Raw genomic sequence first — 19307 nt, 5'->3', positions numbered from 1 at the left:
ATCTGTGATGTATGAATAATCTGTGACAACATACAAGGGAGTTGGAGTAGTTTAGCCAAGGGCGCTTGGATATTATTAGCATTAAAAGAAAGTTCATGAATTTCATGCTGAGTTGAATCCATGTTAATGGAGATGAACAATAGATACTATCCTGCTCAGATTTTAGGGAATGCTTGACAAAGATGGGAAGCTTAAAGCAATCATTTGCTAGTATGTTGCCATTCCATTGGACAAGTTCAAATCAAAGTTGAGGTTAGTGTGAAAATTGCATTGAGCTAGAGGCAAAAATATCAAAAAGCACTGCTATGATTACAAAAGCACAAAAAGAAAAGCTTGCAAACATTAAATCCCCATCTAGATGGATCAAGCTTGTGCAGAGGATATGAGGCATTGCATGTGTTTAGAGCTAGATGATCTGCTCTATGAAAGATGTTTGTCCAACATGGAATGTGGACCAATGATGCGTTGATGCAGGGGGTGCAACTTGCTTTAGGAGACTCTCTCTAGACATTGCATTTTGATGTTTTGATTTATGTGTTTTATATACATGGTGGTCATATGATGTGAACATGGCATTTTGGTGATCATGTGACAAGGTAATGTGATTGGAGTTTTATTATGATAGTGTGAGATGCACGTCACACTACCACTTGAAATCTAGTTTGTTTTTGAGGCCTCTTGAACTGATACTCTCTAGAAATTGCATTTTGATGTTTTGATTTGTGTGTTTTGTGTACATGGAGGCCACATGATGTGGACATCTAATTTTGGTAATCGTGTGACTAAATTATGTAATTGGAGGTTTACTATTGATAGCCGTTTTTTGGCTCTTTGTAATTGCCACAGTGAGTTACCTCACCCTACCAAAATCACCCAAACACTGTGGCTATCCCTACCATTTCACTGTACATAGGCGTGTGTGAGTTAGGGGGCTTTTCCCATATCTTCTTAAAAACCCTCAGCTAGCTAGTCACTGGGCTAGTTGAGCCAAAAAAAATAAAAAAAATAAAAAAATAAAAGTATATTATGGCCTCTTTGTGTGTAAATATTTCATTGTATATATGACCTAAATATAGGGATTTTTTATAATTATTTTGGTATTTTATTTAAATATTTCTACTTAGGTGTGTATTTTATTAAACCTATGTACACCTTCTTTCATCCTCTTACACCATAATTATATTTTTTGCCAATATTTTACATACTCTAACCTCATATTTTTCCTTTATACAAATCACTCCCACATTTTCACCCTCACCCTCGTGAAAACAAAAAATTGATTTCTACTCATTGGTTACTTTTATTATATTATTTACTTGCATACCTTTTCCTCTTTCACCCAAAATAATTCAAGAAGGGACCATATCATATGATTCCAATATCTTCCATATCCATAACTCCTCCATATTTTTATTATTATTTTTACTCATTATTCTAACACCATGTGCTCATTGAGCTAAAGTCCATGAATAGTCCATACACTAGTCCCACCATGTATATATTTCTTATTTCACCAATAATCCTCCTCCATGCATGGGTCAAGGGCAACTTGAATGCTTTGTATTATAATATGACAAAGGAGGGGCTCACTCTTGGATGCATTGTACAAATTCAACAAAGGAGGGGGCCACTAAATGATTTTTGCAGGCATAAAAAACAGGCTTTTTGGTGAGAATTTTGGCACCTATCTCCACTCCGAATTTGGAGCGGTGGTCAAAAGAGAAAATGTAGCCCACGCTCTGAATAATCACCTCAAATTTTTTTATGATTTTTGGAGCTACCAGCGGTGAGATATGATTTTTGGAGTGGACCCCAGTCTGCCCATTTTTCTCACAAGTAGCTTTTAGTCTTCTCTCACCCTTCCACACACCTACTCACTCTTACACATCCCTCCCTCTCCTTCCCTCACTCAAACCTGCAATTTCCATGGCTTCTCCCACCCTCTTCACCATTACCCTTCTCTCTCATCCTTATAGTTCTTTTATGAATCTCTACATACATACACCCTCTCCATGTCTCTCTCTATTGCTTCTATATTACAATTTCATTTACCTCTCCTAAAATATCTAAAATTCAGCATCTTAACCATGATAACTTCTGCAAATTGAGGATTTTTCATCAACAAATCCTCTTTTCATCGTGGTGGTCAACCGTGGCGGCGGCGTAGTGAAGCGAAGAAGAAGAAGAAGACCAGCGGTCATTTTTTCCACAATCTACACAAGGGTGAGTTCAAGCTTCTTCAAAGCTTCACCATCTCAATGATTCTCTTTTAATTCACCCCTCTTCCTTCATCAAATCAAATCACTCTACCCATTGTAAATGTAACATTAACTTTCTAGTGATTACTAACGACTAACATACTAACACAAAATAGCATTGACCTAACCATAAAAGACACCTCACCTCAAGACATGTATAGTAGCTCTCTCTCTCTCTCTCTCTCTCTCTCTCTCTCTCTCTCTCTCTCTCTCCCCTTCCTTAAAACTTACTTTCACCTTATCTACCATCAATAATGCTCTCTTTTGAGCCCACACCCATGACTCAAGCAGACAAAGAAGGCCCGCAATGTTTTGATATTCAAAAAAATCATAATCCTGATTTGTTAGCTTGTAAATTAGGATTTTCAATAATCTTAATGAGGGGTCTCCAACCTATAAATAGGCCCCTCTCCTTCTTGTAAAACAACCACCAACATCTCACATAGCACCCCAACACTCTATGCGTGAGGAGAGACTTAGGTGTAGCAACCACTTGTGAGCTTCACTCTTGGTGTGAGAGAAGCTTTCAAGCTACACATTGCAAGTGAGAGAGCGTGAGTTTCACAAATCTCAAAACCACTATTGTATATGCTCCTTCATCATCAATAAATTGAGGTTTGGTGCATCAAAGGCGTGATTCGATGTTCAAATCTTCGTCCTTCCATTTGTGCAATACGGTTTGGTGAATTCAAGGTGACTTTGTATTTTGAGTTTTTATCGGTTGATCTTGATTTTAGGAAGTGTTTTAGTGTGTTTTTCATTGCCAATTTTGTGTCCATTGTAAGAGGGTATTGTGGTGAGAGGTCTCCCACACCCTAAGACAGTGTGTGTGTGTGTTTTGGCAATGTTTAGCAATCACTAAGCATTGAGTGAGTTTGTACAAGTTCTACGATAGCATCATAACGAACCATCTCCATTTGCAAGTCACAAATAAGGTATTACGCAACATCCTTTTCTCTCTCTCTCTTCCCTTTGCTCTAGCTCTCTCTGGTCCATTTTGTGTGTGTCTTGGTGTGAGGTTGCTTGTGTGTGTTGTGTGGTGCATCTTCTTGGTTGTGCCAAAATCTCTCTTGCGTCCTAGTTCGCATACCATAACTAGGTGGTGCCCCTATCTTGTTTGGGTTTGGCTGTGGGTTTGTTGTTGTGTTGTGCTTGTGGTTGCCCCAGCCCCAATTGAGCAGCACGGGAGCCTTGAGGGGTGTTTAGAGGTCGCCTCTCTTGTTGCCCGCCCCGGACCGCCTCAATTTTGGTGCCCCCACGGAGGAACGGCTTGTGTATTTTTGTGTAGAATCAACTTTTAGCATAGTCAAGTAGTTTGCATGAATCACGAAAATTTGTATGATCCCTTCATTCCCATTGCAAGGCAAAAGGTACACATAATTGTTAGTACTAAGTTGCAATTTCAACGTGTCATTCGTAGAATTTTAGGTCCTCTTAGGTTGGCCGAGATAAAAGCTTCAGTAAATCCTTTTATTTTGCCTCTCATTAGGTACGACCTTAGTTTGGACGTCTATATTTTTGTTTTGTTTTAAGCATTAGGTCATGCATAGACCATGGATAATGGCCCAGGAATAGAGGTTTTCCCCTTCCATTTCACTCCACACATTAGAATAAACATTGCAATTAGTAGGAAAATCCATTTTCAACAACGTATGGTGTTCATGTTTGGTGCCCAAAGGGTAGGAGAAATTCTCGCATCACCAAACCCTGTCATCCTACCTCTTATTGATTATCATAGGTCGTTTGATGTGAATATCTTTATTTTGTTGTAGAGTAGATTGCAAGCTAGAAAACATTATTGTGTAAATCTTTTTAAGAAAGAAAAACAAAACGGGTGTCACTTTGAAATCAATTCAATGGAAAGCCAACGCCAAATGTCTGGGTATCCTCTTTTCTTTGGAGAGCCTGGAGAGGATGCAGAATTATTTTTAGCGAATTTCAAAATGTCTTGCCGTATCAAGAGGATAATAACTGATCAAGAACGTGTAGAAATGTTTGAGGTGGTCCTTAGGAAAGATGCTAGCACTTGGTTTGACTCTTTGCCTGAGGAAGTTAAGGGGAATTACTCAGAAGTTTTGAATCGTTTCAAGAAATACTTCTTTGATCCCCAAAACACTCAAAAATTATGGCAAGACATTGTTTCTCATAAGGAAAAAGACTTAGATGACTACTACTTGTACAAGCAAGAGTTTCTACGTCTTTGGGCTCTATGCATACGAAATGTTGCTAACCCTGGTGATGGTGCAGAATTTCTAAAGAAGGAGAGGTTCATAGCCGGACTCTTTCCTGACCTTAAGGTAAAAGTTGAGGCGGGTGCACCTGCTACCTTTGATACAGCTGAAACTAGGGCTGCTGAGAAATATAGGAAACTCAAGTGCTTAAGGGGAGAGGTTCCAATAGAAGGTCTTAGACCCAAAGGTAAGTCACAAGAATCAACATCGAGGGAGCTTCCTAAGGTAACGGCGGAAGTAATTGAGAAGTTAAACGAATCTTTAAGCAGCCTGTCAATTCACCTTGCACAAGCCGTAGGTCCAAAGGGACAAGCAAAGAAGTCTGAAGAGCGAGACCCACGACCTAGGAGAGTCTTGCAATGTTGGAATTGCGGAGAGTCTGGACATGGGATGTATAATTGTCCTTGGCCCCGTGGAGAGACAGGGAGACCTAACTTGAATTACCCAGTGATGAATGCAAGAGAAGGAGCTGGTCAACAACCAAGGCTTCTACAAAGGCCAAATGGACCAAGAACACCTCCACAAGGGGTAGAAGGAGTTCCACCTTTGCCATATCCAAATGTGCATGTGGTAGAGGTGACAAATTCAAATGAGGTTGACATGGAAGCCAATGGCATTAAGCGTGGCCGACGAAAAGGTAAAGAGAAAGAAGGAGTCACATCACAGAGTGACCATGGACAAGGCAAGAAGGCAAAGGAAACCAAGGAAACCAAGAGGACTCGACGTCGTATCAACCTCCAAGACTTCCCTCTTGGACATGGTATGGCTCCATACAACCTGTTGGAAGACATGCGAGGTAAGGGTCCTGATATCTCATGGCCTCAGTTTCTCGCATTATGCCCACAAGTTAGGAGGGATTTAACAAGGGCAGTTAGCACTAGGAGAAAGGTAAAAGAGAGTGTGCCTGTTGTAAAAATTGCACAAGCTGAAATGAATGAGGACATTACACCGGTGCTAGACTGTTACATCAAAGGGAGATTGGTTAGGAAAGGTCTAGTGGATGGGGGTGCACAAATTTGCATCATGACAGAGGGACTCATGCAAAGACTAGGCATGCACATCCATGAGACACCTGAAATCAAAGTGAAAATGGCAAACAATAGCAAGGCTAGGTGCGTAGGAATTTGTAAAAATGTTTTTGTGGAGGCCTTTGGCATTAAGAAGGCAGTGGATTTTTATGTTATGTCGACCAAGGGAAGTGGTTATCCATTTATCCTAGGAAGACCATGGCTAATGAAAATGCGAGCTTTGCAGGATTGGGAGAGTGGGAAATTAATTTGCAGGAATGACAATCATAAGAAGGTTGTCTTTGACATGAAGGAGCAACGCCAAGAGGAGCTCCATGAAGAATCATCTCAAAGTGAGATGGAAGAAGGTTGGACCGATAGCACTTCAGAAGAAGAAAGTAGCAGCAGCATTACTGAAGAGGAGTCTTCCATCGAAGTCATGGGAGTAAGGTTTAAGCCAAGCAACCAAGAGACCTCTTGTCAAGGCTTGGAGGAGGTAGGTCCTCAAGAGAACGAAGGTGTTCAAGATGAAGGGATGCTGGAAGGTATGCTATCAACAACACTTACAAAGGATGAAAGAGAGGAGTTGAAATGTGTGCTAAGGAAGTTTCCTGGGCTTTTTGCTAAAGACTACACCGACGTGCGTGGAGTAGATGTTGTTCAACACAAGATTGAGTTGAAGTCAGAGGCCACACCTAAGGCTCAAAAGATACGAAGGCTAGGAGTCATTAAGGAGCAGGCTCTACTCAAGGAGGTAAGAACGCTTCTAGCAGCAGGTTTCATTTATCCAGTGGAGAATTCAGAGTGGGTCTCTCCCGTTGTTGTCACTCCTAAGAAAAACGGCAAGTGGAGGGTGTGTGTGGATTACCGTCCACTCAATGAGGCAACAAAAAGAGATCACTTTCCCCTCCCATTTCAGGATGAGATACTAAATGAGGTAGCTGGTCATGAGAAGTACACTGTGTGTGATGGCTACTCAGGCTACTTTCAAATAGGTATCGCATTGGAAGATCAATTGAAAACAACCTTTATCACTCCTTGGGGTTGTTATGCTTTTAGAGTCATGCCATTTGGTCTGACAAATGCTCCTGCAACATTCCAACGTTTCATGAACATGGTGTTTCAAGCATTCTACATATGGTGATGCACTCCAACTACTACTAGCAAGAAGGCTCAAGGTGGTTGAGAGGGTAGCCATCGAACCCTATGAACTCTACAAAGCTGAAGATGGTCACACCAAAGCTAGGCTAATCACTGGTGAGCAAATTCTTCGCATCTCTCAAATGGTGGGATCCAAGAGAGCTCAACTTCAATGAAGTGCTTCATGGAAGTTTGTAATTAATGCACCAATGAATAATCCCATTTTCTACAACTTTCAATCTGTTCAGAATATTAGGGTGAATGTGCGCATTGATAGAAAGATTTTTTTCCAACAAAGATTGGTCTTCTATTTTGGAGCTGAGAAGTTGAGAGAGATATTGCTGTCCCCTGACCCTATAATATTTCCTATTTTGGAGTATAATGTATCTTTTGATGTTCACATCTTCATCTTGCTTTAAGCATACTCCATGAATCATAGGGATTTATATGGACCTTTCCAACCTCTTGCTAGACAAATTGTGCATATAATAGCTAGCACAAAGCTTAGGTTCCAAAACATCATAAGGGACTTACTAGGCCCTCGTCGTCTAGCTGAGATTAATGCATCTATCAATCCATTTATTCTACCCTTAATAAGATATGATTTGGGCCTAGACGTTTTCATCTTTGTGCTGTATTGAGAGGAAGGCAACCCACTTTTATGATGGCTTTCCCAAATTTTTTTGGGCGTAGTGGGGAAAATGCTGGGGATTTTTTGGATAACTTGGATATGGCTTTCCTAATCTCTGGGAGGGATGAAGAAGCATTGAAATTGAGAGCTTTTCCTTTGGTGCTCAAAGAAGAAGCTAGGGTATGGTTCCAGGCTCTAGATCCAACCCAAAGAATTGATTGGGAGGGATTGAAGGTGGCTTTCCTACGAAGATTTCAACGAGCCAATTCGGCAGAAGAACTATGGCAACGGCTTCTGTCCCTTCATCAAGTTGACCCTCATGGTTATGCAACCTATGAGGAAGGTTTTTTGAAACTTTGGGGCCAATGGTCAGACTCACTAAACCCTGGTGAGCGAGCTCCCAATTGCCTCCAAAAGGATCGATTTATCTCAGGTTTGTACCCCTTGCTAAGGGAGAAGGTAAAGAGCAAATTTCCAAATGCTTTTGAAGATGCCTTAAGAATTGCTAGGGAAAAGAATAGAAAGATTCTCTATCAAGCCCAAGCTGGCCAGCTAGCTTTGGGAGGCAATATCACAACTATGGAAGCTTCTCACATACCTCCAAATGTGCCTAATGCACCAGACCTCAATAGAGGTCAACAAGAAGATATGCTCCAACAAATAAACAATCTCACAAACCAGCTAGAGGGGTTGAGAGTAAATCTTGTGCAGGGTGCAAGAAGGCCTATTGAGGGAAATGGTGGGGATCGGCCACCAATGCGACGTCAAGCAAGGGAAATGTTGTGTTACAATTGTGGGGAAATTGGCCACGGCATGTATAATTGCCCTCATCCCAGAAGATATGACTACCCTGTCAGAGGTCCTCGACAACAAGTAAGTCCACCTCGTGCTCAAGCTCAAGCCCCTGCTACTCAACCAAATGTGAGCATCATAAGGATGGAGGAGGTCCTCAAGGGCAGAAGCAACCAGGAAGAAATAGCTAAAGGGAAGATGAAGATAGATGAAGTGGCTACAATGCCTATCAAACGTGTGCGTGTCCAAGAAGAAGTAGGTAAAGAAACAAGCAAGGATGCAAGCAATGAAGCAAGTACATCTCGGGCAGCTAAAGATGAAGCCAAGAAGAGAAAGACCCGTACTAGGTCTCAAATTGACATCTCTGATTTCCCTATGGGATCTCGGACACAACCTTATGACTTGACAGCTGATGTGAGTTCTCAAGGACCAAAGATTACTTGGCCACAACTACTTCATATCTCCCCAAAGCTTCGACGACAATGGTCAAAAATGGTGAGCACGAGGGCAAAGCAAAGTAAGCTAGTAAGTGTAATCAAAGCATATGGTCTCAAGGATATAGTGCCTTTGGTGGAGGCTCAAATCAAGGGACAACGGATTCCAAAAACTTACATTGACAGTGGAGCAGAGGTTTGTGTCATGACAGAAAAGCTAATGCATCAATTGGGTTTAGAGGTAATGGAATCATCAAACTTTAGGGCAAAAATGGCCAATAATGTCTCTGTCACTTGTGTGGGTGTAGTGAAAGCTTTGAGAGTTTTTGTTTTTGGAATCACTACAGAGGTTGATGCTTATGTGATGCCAGTAAAGGGAGAAGGATACCCCCTTATTTTAGGACAACCTTGGCTCATGGGTATAGGAGCTAGGCAAGATTGGGCAACAGGAGACTTGGAGTTGAGGCCTCGCATGGGTGGCCATAGTCGAAAGGTGGTTTATAACCTAAAGAATGGGCGACAAGAGAACCTTGAACTAGAGACGTCAGCTGATGAGTGGAGCTCAAGTGGATTCTCCTCATCTATGGACGAGGAAGAGAGTTCAAGTGAAGAGAGTGATAGCACTCTCGAAGTCATGGGCGTCACCATAAAGGAAACTACCTCATCAGAAGGCAACCCAAGGATCCAAATGGAGAATGTGTGGGATGCCAGCCTAGAGGAGATGTTATCCAAGGATATAAAGGAAGAAGAAAAGGAGGGTTATGTAAATGTTCTCAAGAAGCATGCATCATTGTTTATTTCTGATTACACTCACATTACAGGTGTCACTGCAGTGAAGCATCATATCCATCTAAAAGAAGGGAGCAAGCCAGTAGTACAAAAACTAAGAAGATTAGGAGTTGTGCAACAAAATGCACTGTTGTCTGAGGTGAAGAGACTCTTAGAAGCAGGATTCATATACCCAGTAGAATATTCAGAATGGGTCTCCCCAGTAGTGGTGAGGCCAAAGAAGAATGGTAAATGGCAAGTGTGCGTGGATTACAAGCCACTAAATGCTGCAACAAAGAGGGACCACTTCCCTCTCCCATTTCAAGATGAGATTCTAAATGAAGTAGCAGGCCATGAGAGATACACAGTGTGTGATGGCTACTCTGGCTACTTTCAAATACGCATTGCAGAGGAGGACCAGAAAAAGACTACTTTCATCACACCATGGGGATGTTTTGCATTCCGAGTCATGCCTTTTGGTCTCACCAACGCTCCAGCCAGCTTTCAACGATTCATGAACATGGTCTTCCAACCTTACTTTGGTAAGTCCATAAGGGTTTTCATAGATGACTTTTGTATTTACAGCTCCAAAAGTATGCATCTCGGCAAGATTGATGAAGGATTTACTCGTTTAGCTAAGCTGGGTGGACAACTAAACAAGGACAAATGTCACATTGGGGAAAGCAAGGTTACACTATTAGGGCATGTAGTGTCCATTGATGGAATCGAGGTAGATCCCAAAAAGATAGAAACATTGCTAAATCTACCTTCCCCAACTTCCATCATACAATTAATCTCCTTCTTGCAAAAGCTAAGATATTTGAGTAGATTCATACACTTACTCTCCCAAGTGATATTTCCTCTACAACAACTGACTCGTCAAGAGACGCTTGTTTGGAGTGAAGAAAGTGAAGGGCAGTTTAGAGAGATTAAAAAAATGTTAGGGTCACTCCCTATAATCCTCCAACCTTGTTGGGAAGAAACATTCTTTGTAAACCCAAGTGTGGGAGAAGAAGCCATTGGTGCTGCCCTCCTACAAAAAGATCCAAAAACATCCTTTATGAGGCCCGTGTATTTTGCTAGCCGCCTCATGGAAAACACAGAGAAGGCCTACACCCTGATGGAACAGCTAGTGTTAGCTCTCATGTTTGCGGTAACCAAATTTCGGCCATACTTGCTGCCGACGAGGTTTGTAATTATCACTGTGGAGGATATGTTTCCCTATGCACTACAACATATGGAAATCTCTAACAAAATAGCAAAGTGGGTGGTGCGACTTCAAGAGTTTGATTATACAATACAGGTTGAAAGAACAACTCAAGCATGCTTAGCCGACATTTTAACAAACAAGTGCTATGAAAAAGTTTTCCATTTCAAGAGAAAGGAACTTCCACCACCTCCAGCTCCAGAGGCTTTGGTCAATGCTTATAGCCTCTACTTTGATGGAGCATACAAGAGAACCAAGGATAAGGCAGTTGCAGGCATTGTGGTCTTATCTCCATTGGGAGAGAGGATCCATGGTGAAGGGATCACTCTAGAAGATGTCCACTCCAACAATGAAGCAGAATATCATGCTCTAATTCATGGCCTTTGTTGGTGCCTCGATAATTCAATTAAGAGATTAAACGCTTTTGGTGACTCCATGCTTTTGGTAAGGCAAATGCAAGGTACATGGGCTTGCAAAAATGCCCGTCTCTCTACTAAAATGAGAGAAGCCAAAGCTCTTATGAGGAGATTTAGGGAGGCACAAGTACATCATGTGCCAAGAGACCAGAACAAGGATGCAGACCACCTAGCATCATCAAAGTTAAATGAGTCAATAGTGGGAGCAGTGGCCATCAAACTTCCACTTCAGCAAGGCAAGGAGGACTTGGAAGATATTATGCACATTCTGGAGCAAGGAGAGGCTCCTAAACACTTGAATGCAGGGGAAAGGCGATGGTTAGCTAGGAAGGCTACCAGGTATCGCATAGTAAATGATGACTTGTATTGTCTAGGTAAGGATGGTGTTCTTAGGAGAGTGCCTTTGAAGAGTGAAATTGAAGAAATTTTAAAAGCTTGTCACGATGATATATGCGGAGGACACTTTGCACACGACGTCACTAGTAGAAAGGTTCTACAAGCTGGGTTTACTTGGCCAAGTCTTCATCGTGATGTCAAATACTGGTGTCAAACATGTGATGAATGTTAGAAAGGAGGACCACGACGGCTCATAGCTGAACCTCAGAACCCAATAAAGGTATATGGGCCCTTTGAGAAGTGGGGAATTGATGCCATAGGGCCTCTACCACGCACTCAGTCAGGTAAAGAGTACATCATCATGGGAGTAGACTACATGACTAGATGGGCTGAGGCTATGCCGACCAATAGAATTACTGCTAAGGATGTGAGTCAGTTCATCTTTGACCACATCTGTTGCCGGTTTGGCACCCCTCTTGAAATACTATCTGATAGAGGACCAGGGTTTAGAGCAGACTTGGTAGGAGAACTCATGAAGAAGCTAAATATTCAGCATCAACACTCTACTCCTTACTACCCTCAGTGCAATGGTTTGGTGGAAAAAGTAAATGGAATCATTTGCAAAATTCTCACCAAACAGGTACATGCCAGGTGCCAAGATTGGGACAAACACCTGAATGGAGCTCTATGGGCCTATAGAACCTCCTTCAAAACCACATTTGGGTACACACCCTTTCATTTGGTTTATGGAAAGGAGGCGCTTTTGCCCATTGAAGTGAAGTTAACAAGTCTTCGAATATTGGGTAGCCAGGTAGGCTCTCAAAAGGAGAAAGTACATCAAAGGATCATGGATCTAGAGAGGCTGCAATTGGATCGTGAAGAAGCCATCAACCACTATTCTCAAGAAGCAGAGAAGCGCAGAGAAAAGTTCAACAAAAAGCTAGCATCCAAAGACATCAAAAAGGGATCTCTGGTGCTTCGATATGACAATCGCTTCGACACTCATAAGGATGGAAAGTTTCTTTTCCGATGGGAAGGCCCGTTCTTGGTCACCAAAAAGTTAGAAAATGGCTCTTACAGACTTCAAGACATTGATGGTAAAGTGCACAAGACCAGGACAAATGGATGGCGCCTAAAGCCTTATCACATCAGGATAAGGTCAGCTCAAGATCAAAGAAAGTAGGCTAGAGGCATAAATACCCCTAGCCAGGTTTGGGGGGGCTATGATCCGAGCCTATCACAAATTTTTGTTTATCATATTTTGTTGGTTTTCCTTGCTTCTAGAGGTTTACAATAAAAGAAAGAGTGGGAACAACCTCTTGGGAAAATTTAAAAAAAAAAAAGATTTTTCCTTGACTAGTTCACCGGAGGTGAAAGGTAGAGGGAGAACCTAGTGGTAAAGGGAAGGGAAAATATGTAAATGTGAAAAGAAAAGATATGATGTGGTTGTGGAGCCATGCACCCATGATTCAAGGGTCATGAGTGGCTCATATCATCATGGCTTTGGAGCCATATGATGATTCAAACAAATGGGACCCAAGTGGAAGACTTGGTAAAGGAAGAAACCATACACATGATTTTGCTGAATTTTTAAAAAATACTTCCACTCCGATCCAAGAAAAGTTGTCTTCATCAAAGTTGTAGCTGATGAGCTGGAGATTCTGGTCATATTTTTTTTGCATCTACGGTCTAGGAGATATGGCCAAAATGGTGGACGCCAGTTTTTTCAACTGTGGTGGAGACCACCCCCTCTACCTTCACACACACACACCCTTCCTTTTCCACATTGAGACCTTCTCTAAAATCAGCCATTAGTCTTCTCACCCTCCTCTCCTTCCTTCTCTCTCTCAAGCTCAAAAACCCATCAAAGTTCCTCTTCTAATCACCTCTCAAGTCATGCTTAATCTTGTTGTAATTCATAAGTTCTCATTCAACCCCTTCCTATTATTACTAGATATGTATTGATTTTATGTAGATTCTTTACATTTTAAAATAAGGAAGCTCTTGGACTCAAGCTATGGAGGATGGAGTGAAGACAACACAAGTGATGATGGAGCTAATTGGTCAACAAATCACTTGGAAGGAGCTTCTTCATTGGTTGAATGTCCCTAATCAAGCTTCATTTGTACAAATTACACTTGGATCTTAACCTCACTCCTAATCACTCTCTTTCCTATATAAAGAGGCCTTCCCCTTTGTAATTTCAAGCCTCCCTCAGCCCCATTGAGCCTTTGTATCACTCACCATGAGCCCATAAGCTCATTCATTCACTCTATTCTTGCACATCCTAGAGTGCAAATTGTTTCATGCTAGTAACCTCTCCTCCTCTTACTTATGTTAATTAAGAGAAATGTTTTATATGTGTGTAAGAATGCTTGATGTGATCTTGGCTAATCCTTGAGTGATTGTTTGGTAATCTATATGCTATTTGTGTTGGGAGTGTTTGAAGTCATCCATTCCTTGTACACACACTACGGTTAATGCTTCATTCATAGTGATCTCTCTCTCTCTCTCTCTCTCTCTCTCTCTCTCTCTCTCTCTCTCTCTCTCTCTCTCTCTCTCTCTCTGTGTAGCGGTCCTAGTCCACGCTTCCAAGACTAGGTGGTGCCCTCATCTCATTTCCCTTGTGGCGCAATGGAGTTTGTTTTGGTGTAGAGGCCGCCATTCCAAATTTCCTTCGTCAGCATGTCACATTTAATTGCCTGGTAATGGAAGGAATGCACAATCTTGTGTAGACTTTTCTCATGCCACAATTATATTTTAAGATATCCTTGGTGTAATGAGGGTGTTAAAAATCTCAAATATAAAGTTTCAAATGCAAAAGATAAAAAATGGAAGCTCGCAAATATAAAAATCCCCGCTAGACCTAAAGCTAAGCAAAGTCAACAAAGGAGTTACAAGTGTCCTCAAAAGATTTGGATTCCTAAGTCTTCCAATATTCCTAGTGAAAAGCCAAGTGTCGACAATGAACAAAGGCCTACAACAACATCAAAGACTCCTATCAACATGCCCAATTGGAGAATCAAACAGATAATGGAGTCTTCACAGTCAAAGAAGGACAACCCAACCAATGCACATGCAGATTTGAAAAGGATAAAACAGGTATGGCAAAAGAAACCTTCAATTCCAACTTGGTCCTTCACTAATCCTCTTTTTGAGGATTCAAGCTTACTTTTACCTGAAGAAATGTTTGTAGTAAGCACAAGAATGTAAAAAGTCAAGTCGCCAGGGTGCAAAAAACACTCGTTGGCATAGTCAAAGTCGGGCTTCTGAGCCATAAAATGAGCAAAGCATTAGTCCCAAAGCTTCAAGTCATATTAAACTCTGTGCTAAGAGTCGTAGTTATTAGGCTTATGCTCATGCTGGAAGAGTTGAGCATGTCAAAGTCATGTTGCTCATGCTGGATAAGATGAGCATAAGAGTTGAAGTCTATTAACTTATAGTTGGTGGAGTGTCGTAGAGATCAACACTCACGCACAGTGCACAGTAAGATGAGAGCACATATCCTCGATAACGAAAACCATTCTTAAAGCAGTGCCAGCTTGTAAAGCCATGTCATATGCTTTTATAGCTACACCATCTTTCTAAAGAACCCCTCAAAATCTTTCTTGCACAGCATATTGTTTTTCATGCATTTCTGTGTATGCATAAATAGGATGTCCCACCATTGGACATATGCATTAGACACTCTTTTTGCTTCCACCTATGCACCTTGAGTGGACTACAACAGGCAAACCAATGTTCCATCATGCTACCCTTTCATATTTGCTGGCTTTTTAATTCCATATCTATCGGCAAATAATCCCTTGAGTACTTTATTAATATTTCCCATGCTAATAAGTACCCCAATAATGCGCGTATCCCAAAGGAACTTTTTTCCACTGGGTTTTTTTCCTTTGGTCATCCAGGTATTAGATCCTAATTTAGAACCTCATCATTCTACTTCCCTTGTACATACTTTTCATAAATAAACAACAGCCTCATCATTATGCTATTACAATGGACAAATGCAACATCATCTCTCACATCAGACATATTCAGACCAATGAAGATGCTGTAGAAAATTGAACCCCATCAACAAATTCAATGACAAAGGAAGAAAATCAGCCCATCAATAACCAATCAAAAACCTTCCATTGCCTCCACAGGCACTTTTCAACAGTGCTCGAGGACGACGGGCACTAAAATCGGAAGGGGGGAATGTTAATTGAGTCAACATCAACTGATAAAGACCAAATATGTACGAATTCACATCAAGGATCAATACAAAGAAGCAGTAAAGATCGGAGCTATACATTTTTTAAGTTTTTCCAAAATGGTCACATATTGTAAATTCCTGATTTATTTCAAGCCATTGTAATATTGTTAATGGGTTACGGGCTCAATGGGATTTCCAAGCTATAAATAATAGGTCAATTAGTATGCCTAGGTAGCAGATTTAGTAATTGGTGGAGCCCTAAAGGCCTTTGGTGCCCGGACATTGCATATTTTTACCCTAAGTACATAAGGCAGTGTGTGAAAGAAATTAGGGTTCTCAAGCTCATTTGTTGAGGGTACTCTATGGTACTCTATGGTGAGAGCTCTTGAGGTGTGTGGCTATGGAGTCCTTGAGCTTATCCTTCCTCATGAGACTTGCTTAACATTAATCAATGATTCACTCTCTTTCACTATTCCTCTCTCATGCTTCTTATGATTTCCTATGATGCTTATATTAACTAGATCTTAACTAATTAGTGGTTAAACCCTCTCTAATCTTGTGTGGCTGTCCTCTCTTGCTTGTGTGTGCATGTAGGTTTGATTGGAGTGTGGTGCTCGATAGATCTATGTGTATGTGATTGCGATTAGTGTGCTGCATTATAGGATTAGTGTTGTGTGCATCTTGCAATTGTTAGTGTGTGTAATTGGGTTGATTAGAGATGAAGAGAAGTGGATGTGGATATTGCCCTTCATTGTGGCTTAGCTCCTCCATAGGCCGAGAAGGTCACCTTGTAGAGTTAGCCATTTGTGTTGCCATGATTAGCTCACTACTCATGTGAGTGTTTCCATGCACTAGGCGGGTAACTCATCCCTTGGGATTGATAATTTTTTTGGTCATTGGAGCAATGCAATGATGGGAACCTCAATAGAATCATGTCTTAAGAGTCACAGGTGTGTGAACTTCGATTGATTGCAGGGGATGTGTCAAAATCCAAGTGTGGGATTTGGTTCAATGTGATTATGATTTATGGTTAAGGGTTGAGATTCCCTCATGGACTATGGTTGAAATTTTATGGTGGAAGTCGGTGTGTCTTATGGTTTTTTTTTCTGGATTTCATTATGCTGCCGAAATTTTTGTAGCCATGTTATATTCTAAAGTGGTTATGCAGGATTGGTGGTGCCTCACCCAAGTAGGGTGGAGTGCTCACCCGTGTGATGTGATTGGATTATGGTTTATGGATTTTTGGATTGGATCATGAAGTGATCAAGATGGTTTATGGTAGAGGTGTAAGGGTAGAGACTCTGTACAGTCTATCTGCTTGGAAAGGATTGTTTGTGCATATGGGAAGTGCTATTGTGATTGGACTCATGTGTTATCATGGTAATGTCTCTACAAGACTAGGAACACTTACATTGATTAGCCTTAGACTAAAGGGTCGTTGACCTAGGACTTTGCTGGATGGGGAGTGTTTCCTAGGTCTTGCCTACGTCTTCTTCTTTTTGTGAGGCTCATCTACATGGTTAATGCGTCGGGGGTTGAATGACCTACACGGCTAACACATCGGGGATTTTGCCTTGGATTTGCCTAAACATCCCATGCTGATCATCGAAGAGACGTGGTGCCTAAACTGGTATGGTTGGTGTTGATACCCTACCACGTGCTAGTATTTGGGATCCTTTGAGAGCTCAGGTTCATGGAAGGAGGCAAAGCGGCCTCAGCCTACGTCTGGCTCACATAGGTTGGAGGTGTTCTAACTCGCTCCCAGTGAAGTGAAATTCTCTCTATTCATTGTAGAGAGGAAGTGGATTGGTGGACATGTCAATCCCTACACAGGGTTCGATGCTCTACTAGTTGTTTTGTCATAAACTTTTTAATGTTATGGTATACCCAAATTTTGTCATTGCAGTAATACATGGTTGCTTGTTCCATTTGGATGGGCATTTAAAGATTCTCTATTGTCATCTTCTCATGTCTCTGTGCACTCTATTTCATCCTTCACTATATTATCTCTCTCTCTCTTCCCACAACGCAGTGTACACATATATTCACCCTCCACAATGTTATATTTTTCTTGAGTATGATTTCATTTATAACACCCATTCAGTGGTAGCACTAGTCGCTAGGTACCTCTGTATGTAGTCCAGCTCATGGCCTAAACTACATGCTTGGTCGGGCGCTAAGAACTCCTCCCCTATCAAATGCTTCCGCAACTCTGATGTATATTGAAAATTGTATAAAAAGTATAAGTTTTATATTTTGTGCATAGACCCCGGAGAAGTGGTTTCTCTCACCTGGTATCAGAGCCAATGCTTAAGGTTATGAGGATAGCTTAAAGCATGATACTAGTCGGGTTAGTTATGCATTGTGCACACATTCATGCATGCTATTTGAGAAAGGATATTGTATTCATGATGCATCTATGAGTGACACTGATTGGTGGTACTTGTTTGACTTGTCTTCTTGAGTGAAAATGTTTGGTTTGAGTTATGGTTGAAGTGTTCAAACAATATCCTTGAAATATCTTTGAATGTTTGTTTTGTAGTCCAAGAGATTGGTTTGCCAACTATAGACTACTTCATCTCAAAATATGGTTAGGCCTAGAAGACATGTTCTACTACTTGGCGATGTGCTCCCAAATGTTAATAATTATCAAAGTCACTAAGAAGTTTGAAGCTCTTGCAGCCGTCATAGGAAGAGAAAAGCTAGAGGATAATTACCCTATTATGAGAGTTAAAAGAATATTTAGAGAATTAGCACCAAGACATGCATAATATTGTAATGAAATCATAAAGATTAAATTTTGATAAATAAAAGAAGCATAGACCTAGTTTTGGTTCACATGTGTACTAAGTTTTCTATCTCATTGTCTTGTTTTAGATGGATCTTCTTAATTGTCTTGATGAACTCTCGAGTGATTTTGCACAAAGAATCTTTTTCAATTATGAGGTTGGATTCAGTCTCCATTGGGGAATTGTAGTAATTCGAGTTTCAAAGGGAACTAGAGATTACCTTGTACCCAACACTTATGTAGCATGGGAGTTATATGTTGAAGCTCAGCCTGAACATAGAGCACAAGTTCGTGATAGGTTCATGACCAACCCACAGCTTTGAGTAAAGGAAAAGATCCAAGAAGGTGATGCTAAAGTGCCAAGATATGTTCTTTACTTTAACTTATCCTCTCTTTTGGACATACCGAGTTGTGAACTCATGCTTAAGTAAGAAGGCCCTTATGTTTAACCAAAGATACAGTTTTTGTGAGAAGGTCATAATTAGAGTATACAAGAAGTCAAATGGTGGCAACCAATTCTATTATGTACCCCTGGATTGTTTTAATAGAATCTATGGACTTATTCTCAAATAAAACGCTCACAATGTTACCATTACCTTTGATGACTACGAGAAACCAAGCTGCATTGGTGACTTTGCCCGAGCACAACTAGTAGCAGTAAACTCGATTGCGTACTTCTACAAGAATGATGTAAACACACGACATACTCATGTAACCTGCTCTACTCGATTATCACACAAGGATGTATCATGGGGGGAAGAACGGTACGAAAAGAAAGACGTGACTTTTAGTGCACAAGTTGAAGTGTTAAACTTTGACACCCGAGATGTAAACAAGTATAAGGGTAAGACCAAAATTCTAGGGACCAAGAATTGGTTCATAGGACCCTTTCGTATTTATGTATCTCCCTAGAAACACTATGTATCTTTTTGGTCTTCTGCGGTTATAAAAATTTGATTTTGAGATAGCACATACTGTTTTGAAGATATAATATTTGAGTTTGAGTCTTGGTTTTCATCATTCTAACTAACATGAGTGATGGGGTGTGTGTGTGTAGGTGACTAACCGTTTACCTAGAGGGATATGGGCGGATATACTCTC

This window comes from Adiantum capillus-veneris, chromosome 27 (genome assembly GCF_014529385.1).
Source record: "Adiantum capillus-veneris isolate H3 chromosome 27, ASM1452938v2, whole genome shotgun sequence".
Classification (NCBI taxonomy): domain Eukaryota; kingdom Viridiplantae; phylum Streptophyta; class Polypodiopsida; order Polypodiales; family Pteridaceae; genus Adiantum; species Adiantum capillus-veneris.
The sequence above is the reverse complement of the archived record's forward strand: the minus strand, read 5'-3'. Positions refer to the sequence as shown.